Genomic DNA, 12,079 nt, shown 5'->3' on the forward strand with positions numbered 1-12,079 from the left:
TCCTGTTGTTGTGCTGTGACTGGCATGTCTCCATTTAGGGCCATTTGGTTGCAGATTTGCAGATATTATCTTTTCAATTTCCTGTTGTTTTGATGTCCAGGTGATTAGTACAACGGAAAATCATTGAGAGTGTCTTGAACTGGCCAAACCTTGTCAACAAGCACAATATAAACTTAACAGCAAGCAAGGGCAGGTCACAGAGGTTTGTGTTCATGTAAAGTTCACTGTGGTTATCCGTGCCTGAGGTGGGGAAGAGACTGACCGCTGACTGTTTGGCCTCTTTCTTTCTTTCTTTCTTCTTGTTGACTTTCTCTTGTCTCTTTGAGTTTTAGCATCTCCTCGCTGACGTTCAATATAGCCAACACGCACGCGCATACGCACACACACACACACACACACACACACACAAACACACACACACACACACACACACACACACACACACACACACACACACACACACACACACACACACACACACACACACACACACACACACACACACACACACACACACACACACACACACACACACACACACACACACACACACACACACACACACACACACACAAACACACACACACGTTATCCATGGTTGTTATTTTCTTCTAGTTTCAGTTTTCACTGCTTCCTTTGTCTGAGCTACTCCTCTCGACAGCTGAACTTCTCCCTTTATTCTCAAACGATGACATCCGATTTCTCCATAAGCACTGTAAAATCTCCATACACTAGTTGGCAGTCAGTCTCCCTTTATATCTGTTTGTGTCCTGGTATGCTGCAGTGTGCTTGGATGATGGTCTTTGGTTGGTAAAAACTTAAAACGCAGGCTTTACAGTAGGAGCTGCTCTGGTCTGGTTATTGGGTCGTTGTTTATTCTCATTTAAATGGAGCAGATCCCAGCTCCTGGAGACTGTCTGTCTGTCTGTCTGTCTGTCTGTCTGTCTGTCTGTCTGTCTGTCTGTCTGTCTGTCTGTCTGTCTGTCTGTCTGTCTGTCTGTCTGTCTGTCTGTCTGTCTGTCTGTCTGTCTGTCTGTCTGTCTGTCTGTCTGTCTGTCTGTCTGTGTCTGTCTGTCTGTCTGTCTGTCTGTCTGTCTGTCTGTCTGTCTGTCTGTGTCTGTCTGTCTGTCTGTCTGTCTGTCTGTCTGTCTGTCTAGCCTCTGTCTGTCTGTCTGGTGCTGCTTGCCTCAGTGCCGGCTAATAAGCAAGTACAGTGGGGCAAAAAAGTATTTAGTCAGCCACCAATTGTGCAAGTTCTCCCACTTAAAAAGATGAGAGAGGCCTGTAATTTTCATCATAGGTACACTTCAACTATGACAGACAAAATGAGAAAAAAATTCCAGAAAATCACATTGTAGGATTTTTAATGAATTTATTTGCAAATTATGGTGGAAAATAAGTATTTGGTCACCTACAAACAAGCAAGATTTCTGGCTCTCACAGACCTGTAACTTCTTCTCTAAGAGGCTCCTCTGTCCTCCACTCGTTACCTGTATTAATGGCACCTTTTTGAACTTGTTATCAGTATAAAAGACACCTGTCCACAACCTCAAACAGTCACACTCCAAACTCCACTATGGCCAAGACCAAAGAGCTGTCAACGGACACCAGAAACAAAATTGTAGACCTGCACCAGGCTGGGAAGACTGAATCTGCAATAGGTAAGCAGCTTGGTTTGAAGAAATCAACTGTGGGAGCAATTATTAGGAAATGGAAGACATACAAGACCACTGATAATCTCGCTCGATCTGGGGCTCCACGCAAGATCTCACCCCGTGGGGTCAAAATGATCATAAGAACGGTGAGCAAAAATCCCAGAACCACACGGGGGGACCTAGTGAATGACCTGCAGAGAGCTGGGACCAAAATAACAAAGCCTACCCTCAGTAACACACTACGCCGCCAGGGACTCAAATCCTGCAGTGTCCCCCTGCTTAAGCCAGTACATGTCCAGGCCCGTCTGAAGTTTGCTAGAGAGCATTTGGATGATCCAGAAGAAGATTGGGAGAATGTCATATGGTCAGATGAAACCAAAATAGAACTTTTTGGTAAAAACTCAACTCGTCGTGTTTGGAGGACAAAGAATGCTGAGTTGCATCCAAAGAACACCATACCTACTGTGAAGCATGGGGGTGGAAACATCATGCTTTGGGGCTGTTTTTCTGCAAAGGGACCAGGACGACTGATCCGTGTAAAGGAAAGAATGAATGGGGCCATGTATCGTGAGATTTTGAGTGAAAACCTCCTTCCATCAGCAAGGGCATTGAAGATGAAACGTGGCTGGGTCTTTCAGCATGACAATGATCCCAAACACACCGCACGGGCAACGAAGGAGTGGCTTCGTAAGAAGCATTTCAAGGTCCTGGAGTGGCCTAGCCAGTCTCCAGATCTCAACCCCATAGAAAATCTTTGGAGGGAGTTGAAAGTCCGTGTTGCTCAGCAACAGCCCCAAAACATCACTTCTCTAGAGGAGATCTGCATGGAGGAATGGGCCAAAATACCAGCAACAGTGTGTGAAAGCCTTGTGAAGACTTACAGAAAACGTTTGACCTCTGTCATTGCCAACAAAGGTTATATAACAAAGTATTGAGATAAACTTTTGTTATTGACCAAATACTTATTTTCCACCATAATTTGCAAATAAATTCATAAAAAATCCTACAATGTGATTTTCTGGATTTTTTTTCTCATTTTATCTGTCATAGTTGAAGTGTACCTATGATGAAAATTATAGGCCTCTCTCATCTTTTTAAGTGGGAGAACTTGCACAATTGGTGGCTGACTAAATACTTTTTTGCCCCACTGTACTTGCTTATTAGCCGGCACTGAGGCAAGCAGATGTATGTTCAGTAGGTAATTAGTGTGAGTGTGTAGCACCCCTCCACCTATATTAGAGGTGTTAAGCATGGCAGGATTCCATAGGTACATCTAGCCTCAACCTATATTAGAGGTGTTAGCCATGACAGGATTCCATAGGTACATCTAGCCTCAACCTATATTAGAGGTGTTAGCCATGACAGGATTCCATAGGTACATCTAGCCTCAACCTATATTAGAGGTGTTAGCCATGACAGGATTCCATAGGTACATCTAGCCTCAACCTATATTAGAGGTGTTAGCCATGACAGGATTCCATAGGTACATCTAGCCTCAACCTATATTAGAGGTGTTAGCCATGGCAGGATTCCATAGGTACATCTAGCCTCAACCTATATTAGAGGTGTTAGCCATGGCAGGATTCCATAGGTACATCTAGCCTCAACCTATATTAGAGGTGTTAGCCATGACAGGATTCCAAAGGTACATCTAGCCTCAACCTATATTAGAGGTGTTAGCCATGGCAGGATTAAATAGGTACATCTAGCCTCAACCTATATTAGATGTGTTAGCCATGACAGGATTCTATAGGTACATCTAGCCTCAACCTATATTAGAGGTGTTAGCCATGACAGGATTCCATAGGTACATCTAGCCTCAACCTATATTAGAGGTGTTAGCCATGACAGGATTCCATAGGTACATCTAGCCTCAACCTATATTAGAGGTGTTAAGCATGGCAGGATTCCATAGGTACATCTAGCCTCAACCTATATTAGAGGTGTTAGCCATGACAGGATTCCATAGGTACATCTAGCCTCAACCTATATTAGAGGTGTTAGCCATGACAGGATTCCATAGGTACATCTAGCCTCAACCTATCTTAGAGGTGTTATCCATGACAGGATTCCATAGGTACATCTAGCCTCAACCTATATTAGAGGTGTTATCCATGACAGGATTCCATAGGTACATCTAGCCTCAACCTATATTAGAGGTGTTATCCATGACAGGATTCCATAGGTACATCTAGCCTCAACCTATATTAGAGGTGTTAGCCAATGCAGGATTCCATAGGTACATCTAGCCTCAACCTATATTAGAGGTGTTAGCCATGGCAGGATTCCATAGGTACATCTAGCCTCAACCTATATTAGAGGTGTTAGCCATGACAGGATTCCATAGGTACATCTAGCCTCAACCTATATTAGCGGTGTTAGCCATGTCAGGATTCCATAGGTACATCTAGCCTCAACCTATATTAGATGTGTTAGCCATGAAAGATTCCATAGGTACATCTAGCCTCAACCTATATTAGAGGAGTTAGCCATGACAGGATTCCATAGGTACATCTAGCCTCAACCTATATTAGAGGTGTTAGCCATGACAGGATTCCATAGGTACATCTAGCCTCAACCTATATTAGCGGTGTTAGCCATGTCAGGATTCCATAGGTACATCTAGCCTCAACCTATATTAGATGTGTTAGCCATGAAAGATTCAATAGGTACATCTAGCCTCAACCTATATTAGAGGAGTTAGCCATGACAGGATTCCATAGGTACATCTAGCCTCAACCTATATTAGAGGTGTTAGCCATGACAGGATTCCATAGGTACATCTAGCCTCAACCTATATTAGAGGTGTTAGCCATGACAGGATTCCATAGGTACATCTAGCCTCAACCTATATTAGAGGTGTTAGCCATGACAGGATTCCATAGGTACATCTAGCCTCAACCTATATTAGAGGTGTTAGCCATGACAGGATTCCATAGGTACATCTAGCCTCAACCTATATTAGAGGTGTTAGCCATGACAGGATTCCATAGGTACATCTAGCCTCAACCTATATTAGAGGTGTTAGCCATGGCAGGATTCCATAGGTACATCTAGCCTCAACCTATATTAGAGGTGTTAGCCATGGCAGGATTCCATAGGTACATCTAGCCTCAACCTATATTAGAGGTGTTAGCCATGACAGGATTCCAAAGGTACATCTAGCCTCAACCTATATTAGAGGTGTTAGCCATGGCAGGATTAAATAGGTACATCTAGCCTCAACCTATATTAGATGTGTTAGCCATGACAGGATTCTATAGGTACATCTAGCCTCAACCTATATTAGAGGTGTTAGCCATGACAGGATTCCATAAATACATCTAGCCTCAACCTATATTAGAGGTGTTAGCCATGACAGGATTCCATAGGTACATCTAGCCTCAACCTATATTAGAGGTGTTAGCCATGACAGGATTCCATAGGTACATCTAGCCTCAACCTATATTAGAGGTGTTAGCCATGGCAGGATTCCATAGGTACATCTAGCCTCAACCTATATTAGAGGTGTTAGCCATGGCAGGATTCCATAGGTACATCTAGCCTCAACCTATATTAGAGGTGTTAGCCATGACAGGATCCCATAGGTACATCTAGCCTCAACCTATATTAGAGGTGTTAGCCATGACAGGATTCCATAGGTACATCTAGCCTCAACCTATATTAGAGATGTTAGCCATGACAGGATTCCATAGGTACATCTAGCCTCAACCTATATTAGAGGTGTTAGCCATGACAGGATTCCATAGGTACATCTAGCCTCAACCTATATTAGAGATGTTAGCCATGACAGGATTCCATAGGTACATCTAGCCTCAACCTATATTAGAGGTGTTAGCCATGACAGGATTCCATAGGTACATCTAGCCTCAACCTATATTAGAGGTGTTAGCCATGGCAGGATTCCATAGGTACATCTAGCCTCAACCTATATTAGAGGTGTTAGCCATGACAGGATTCCATAGGTACATCTAGCCTCAACCTATATTAGAGGTGTTAGCCATGACAGGATTCCATAGGTACATCTAGCCTCAACCTATATTAGAGGTGTTAGCCATGACAGGATTCCATAGGTACATCTAGCCTCAACCTATATTAGAGGTGTTAGCCATGACAGGATTCCATAGGTACATCTAGCCTCAACCTATATTAGAGGTGTTAGCCATGGCAGGATTCCATAGGTACATCTAGCCTCAACCTATATTAGAGGTGTTAGCCATGACAGGATCCCATAGGTACATCTAGCCTCAACCTATATTAGAGGTTTTAGCCATGACAGGATTCCATAGGTAAATCTAGCCTCAACCTATATTAGAGGTGTTAGCCATGACAGGATTCCATAGGTACATCTAGCCTCAACCTATATTAGAGGTGTTAGCCATGACAGGATTCCATAGGTACATCTAGCCTCAACCTATATTAGAGGTGTTAGCCATGGCAGGATTCCATAGGTACATCTAGCCTCAACCTATATTAGAGGTGTTAGCCATGGCAGGATTCCATAGGTACATCTAGCCTCAACCTATATTAGAGGTGTTAGCCATGACAGGATTCCATAGGTACATCTAGCCTCAACCTATATTAGCGGTGTTAGCCATGGCAGGATTCCATAGGTACATCTAGCCTCAACCTATATTAGAGGTGTTAGCCATGGCAGGATTCCATAGGTACATCTAGCCTCAACCTATATTAGAGGTGTTAGCCATGACAGGATTCCATAGGTACATCTAGCCTCAACCTATATTAGCGGTGTTAGCCATGGCAGGATTCCATAGGTACATCTAGCCTCAACCTATATTAGATGTGTTAGCCATGACAGGATTCTATAGGTACATCTAGCCTCAACCTATATTAGAGGTGTTAGCCATGACAGGATTCCATAGGTACATCTAGCCTCAACCTATATTAGAGGTGTTAGCCATGACAGGATTCCATAGGTACATCTAGCCTCAACCTATATTAGAGGTGTTAGCCATGACAGGATTCCATAGGTACATCTAGCCTCAACCTATATTAGAGGTGTTAGCCATGGCAGGATTCCATAGGTACATCTAGCCTCAACCTATATTAGAGGTGTTAGCCATGGCAGGATTCCATAGGTACATCTAGCCTCAACCTATATTAGAGGTGTTAGCCATGACAGGATCCCATAGGTACATCTAGCCTCAACCTATATTAGAGGTGTTAGCCATGACAGGATTCCATAGGTACATCTAGCCTCAACCTATATTAGAGGTGTTAGCCATGACAGGATTCCATAGGTACATCTAGCCTCAACCTATATTAGAGGTGTTAGCCATGACAGGATTCCATAGGTACATCTAGCCTCAACCTATATTAGAGATGTTAGCCATGACAGGATTCCATAGGTACATCTAGCCTCAACCTATATTAGAGGTGTTAGCCATGACAGGATTCCATAGGTACATCTAGCCTCAACCTATATTAGAGGTGTTAGCCATGGTAGGATTCCATAGGTACATCTAGCCTCAACCTATATTAGAGGTGTTAGCCATGACAGGATTCCATAGGTACATCTAGCCTCAACCTATATTAGAGGTGTTAGCCATGACAGGATTCCATAGGTACATCTACCCTCAACCTATATTAGAGGTGTTAGCCATGACAGGATTCCATAGGTACATCTAGCCTCAACCTATATTAGCGGTGTTAGCCATGGCAGGATTCCATAGGTACATCTAGCCTCAACCTATATTAGAGGTGTTAGCCATGACAGGATTCCATAGGTACATCTAGCCTCAACCTATATTAGAGGTGTTAGCCATGACAGGATTCCATAGGTACATCTAGCCTCAACCTATATTAGAGGTGTTAGCCATGACAGGATTCCATAGGTACATCTAGCCTCAACCTATATTAGAGGTGTTAGCCATGACAGGATTCCATAGGTACATCTAGCCTCAACCTATATTAGAGGTGTTAGCCATGGCAGGATTCCATAGGTACATCTAGCCTCAACCTATATTAGAGGTGTTAGCCATGGCAGGATTCCATAGGTACATCTAGCCTCAACCTATATTAGAGGTGTTAGCCATGACAGGATTCCAAAGGTACATCTAGCCTCAACCTATATTAGAGGTGTTAGCCATGGCAGGATTAAATAGGTACATCTAGCCTCAACCTATATTAGATGTGTTAGCCATGACAGGATTCTATAGGTACATCTAGCCTCAACCTATATTAGAGGTGTTAGCCATGACAGGATTCCATAAATACATCTAGCCTCAACCTATATTAGAGGTGTTAGCCATGACAGGATTCCATAGGTACATCTAGCCTCAACCTATATTAGAGGTGTTAGCCATGACAGGATTCCATAGGTACATCTAGCCTCAACCTATATTAGAGGTGTTAGCCATGGCAGGATTCCATAGGTACATCTAGCCTCAACCTATATTAGAGGTGTTAGCCATGGCAGGATTCCATAGGTACATCTAGCCTCAACCTATATTAGAGGTGTTAGCCATGACAGGATCCCATAGGTACATCTAGCCTCAACCTATATTAGAGGTGTTAGCCATGACAGGATTCCATAGGTACATCTAGCCTCAACCTATATTAGAGGTGTTAGCCATGACAGGATTCCATAGGTACATCTAGCCTCAACCTATATTAGAGGTGTTAGCCATGACAGGATTCCATAGGTACATCTAGCCTCAACCTATATTAGAGATGTTAGCCATGACAGGATTCCATAGGTACATCTAGCCTCAACCTATATTAGAGGTGTTAGCCATGACAGGATTCCATAGGTACATCTAGCCTCAACCTATATTAGAGGTGTTAGCCATGGCAGGATTCCATAGGTACATCTAGCCTCAACCTATATTAGAGGTGTTAGCCATGACAGGATTCCATAGGTACATCTAGCCTCAACCTATATTAGAGGTGTTAGCCATGACAGGATTCCATAGGTACATCTAGCCTCAACCTATATTAGAGGTGTTAGCCATGACAGGATTCCATAGGTACATCTAGCCTCAACCTATATTAGAGGTGTTAGCCATGACAGGATTCCATAGGTACATCTAGCCTCAACCTATATTAGAGGTGTTAGCCATGGCAGGATTCCATAGGTACATCTAGCCTCAACCTATATTAGAGGTGTTAGCCATGACAGGATCCCATAGGTACATCTAGCCTCAACCTATATTAGAGGTTTTAGCCATGACAGGATTCCATAGGTAAATCTAGCCTCAACCTATATTAGAGGTGTTAGCCATGACAGGATTCCATAGGTACATCTAGCCTCAACCTATATTAGAGGTGTTAGCCATGACAGGATTCCATAGGTACATCTAGCCTCAACCTATATTAGAGGTGTTAGCCATGGCAGGATTCCATAGGTACATCTAGCCTCAACCTATATTAGAGGTGTTAGCCATGGCAGGATTCCATAGGTACATCTAGCCTCAACCTATATTAGAGGTGTTAGCCATGACAGGATTCCATAGGTACATCTAGCCTCAACCTATATTAGCGGTGTTAGCCATGGCAGGATTCCATAGGTACATCTAGCCTCAACCTATATTAGAGGTGTTAGCCATGGCAGGATTCCATAGGTACATCTAGCCTCAACCTATATTAGAGGTGTTAGCCATGACAGGATTCCATAGGTACATCTAGCCTCAACCTATATTAGCGGTGTTAGCCATGGCAGGATTCCATAGGTACATCTAGCCTCAACCTATATTAGATGTGTTAGCCATGACAGGATTCTATAGGTACATCTAGCCTCAACCTATATTAGAGGTGTTAGCCATGACAGGATTCCATAGGTACATCTAGCCTCAACCTATATTAGAGGTGTTAGCCATGACAGGATTCCATAGGTACATCTAGCCTCAACCTATATTAGAGGTGTTAGCCATGACAGGATTCCATAGGTACATCTAGCCTCAACCTATATTAGAGGTGTTAGCCATGGCAGGATTCCATAGGTACATCTAGCCTCAACCTATATTAGAGGTGTTAGCCATGGCAGGATTCCATAGGTACATCTAGCCTCAACCTATATTAGAGGTGTTAGCCATGACAGGATCCCATAGGTACATCTAGCCTCAACCTATATTAGAGGTGTTAGCCATGACAGGATTCCATAGGTACATCTAGCCTCAACCTATATTAGAGGTGTTAGCCATGACAGGATTCCATAGGTACATCTAGCCTCAACCTATATTAGAGGTGTTAGCCATGACAGGATTCCATAGGTACATCTAGCCTCAACCTATATTAGAGATGTTAGCCATGACAGGATTCCATAGGTACATCTAGCCTCAACCTATATTAGAGGTGTTAGCCATGACAGGATTCCATAGGTACATCTAGCCTCAACCTATATTAGAGGTGTTAGCCATGGTAGGATTCCATAGGTACATCTAGCCTCAACCTATATTAGAGGTGTTAGCCATGACAGGATTCCATAGGTACATCTAGCCTCAACCTATATTAGAGGTGTTAGCCATGACAGGATTCCATAGGTACATCTACCCTCAACCTATATTAGAGGTGTTAGCCATGACAGGATTCCATAGGTACATCTAGCCTCAACCTATATTAGCGGTGTTAGCCATGGCAGGATTCCATAGGTACATCTAGCCTCAACCTATATTAGAGGTGTTAGCCATGGCAGGATTCCATAGGTACATCTAGCCTCAACCTATATTAGAGGTGTTAGCCATGACAGGATTCCATAGGTACATCTAGCCTCAACCTATATTAGCGGTGTTAGCCATGGCAGGATTCCATAGGTACATCTAGCCTCAACCTATATTAGATGTGTTAGCCATGACAGGATTCTATAGGTACATCTAGCCTCAACCTATATTAGAGGTGTTAGCCATGACAGGATTCCATAGGTACATCTAGCCTCAACCTATATTAGAGGTGTTAGCCATGACAGGATTCCATAGGTACATCTAGCCTCAACCTATATTAGAGGTGTTAGCCATGACAGGATTCCATAGGTACATCTAGCCTCAACCTATATTAGAGGTGTTAGCCATGGCAGGATTCCATAGGTACATCTAGCCTCAACCTATATTAGAGGTGTTAGCCATGGCAGGATTCCATAGGTACATCTAGCCTCAACCTATATTAGAGGTGTTAGCCATGACAGGATCCCATAGGTACATCTAGCCTCAACCTATATTAGAGGTGTTAGCCATGACAGGATTCCATATGTACATCTAGCCTCAACCTATATTAGAGGTGTTAGCCATGACAGGATTCCATAGGTACATCTAGCCTCAACCTATATTAGAGGTGTTAGCCATGACAGGATTCCATAGGTACATCTAGCCTCAACCTATATTAGAGATGTTAGCCATGACAGGATTCCATAGGTACATCTAGCCTCAACCTATATTAGAGGTGTTAGCCATGACAGGATTCCATAGGTACATCTAGCCTCAACCTATATTAGAGGTGTTAGCCATGGTAGGATTCCATAGGTACATCTAGCCTCAACCTATATTAGAGGTGTTAGCCATGACAGGATTCCATAGGTACATCTAGCCTCAACCTATATTAGAGGTGTTAGCCATGACAGGATTCCATAGGTACATCTAGCCTCAACCTATATTAGAGGTGTTAGCCATGACAGGATTCCATAGGTACATCTAGCCTCAACCTATATTAGAGGTGTTAGCCATGACAGGATTCCATAGGTACATCTAGCCTCAACCTATATTAGAGGTGTTAGCCATGGCAGGATTCCATAGGTACATCTAGCCTCAACCTATATTAGAGGTGTTAGCCATGACAGGATCCCATAGGTACATCTAGCCTCAACCTATATTAGAGGTGTTAGCCATGACAGGATTCCATAGGTAAATCTAGCCTCAACCTATATTAGAGGTGTTAGCCATGACAGGATTCCATAGGTACATCTAGCCTCAACCTATATTAGAGGTGTTAGCCATGACAGGATTCCATAGGTACATCTAGCCTCAACCTATATTAGAGGTGTTAGCCATGGCAGGATTCCATAGGTACATCTAGCCTCAACCTATATTAGAGGTGTTAGCCATGGCAGGATTCCATAGGTACATCTAGCCTCAACCTATATTAGAGGTGTTAGCCATGACAGGATTCCATAGGTACATCTAGCCTCAACCTATATTAGCGGTGTTAGCCATGGCAGGATTCCATAGGTACATCTAGCCTCAACCTATATTAGATGTGTTAGCCATGACAGGATTCTATAGGTACATCTAGCCTCAACCTATATTAGAGGTGTTAGCCATGACAGGATTCCATAGGTACATCTAGCCTCAACCTATATTAGAGGTGTTAGCCATGACAGGATTCCATAGGTACATCTAGCCTCAACCTATATTAGAGGTGTTAGCCATGGCAGGATTCCATAGGTACATCTAGCCTCAACCTATATTAGAGGAGTT

General features: G+C 43.1%; 1 protein-coding gene across 1 annotated transcript in view; it reads left to right on the top strand.

The window, feature by feature from the left end:
- LOC139572564 (glutamate receptor ionotropic, NMDA 2D) overlaps positions 1-12,079 on the top strand; it is a 229,668-nt gene that overhangs the window by 103,710 nt on the left and 113,879 nt on the right. The window lies entirely within an intron of this gene.

This window comes from Salvelinus alpinus, chromosome 4 (genome assembly GCF_045679555.1).
Source record: "Salvelinus alpinus chromosome 4, SLU_Salpinus.1, whole genome shotgun sequence".
NCBI classification, from domain to species: domain Eukaryota; kingdom Metazoa; phylum Chordata; class Actinopteri; order Salmoniformes; family Salmonidae; genus Salvelinus; species Salvelinus alpinus.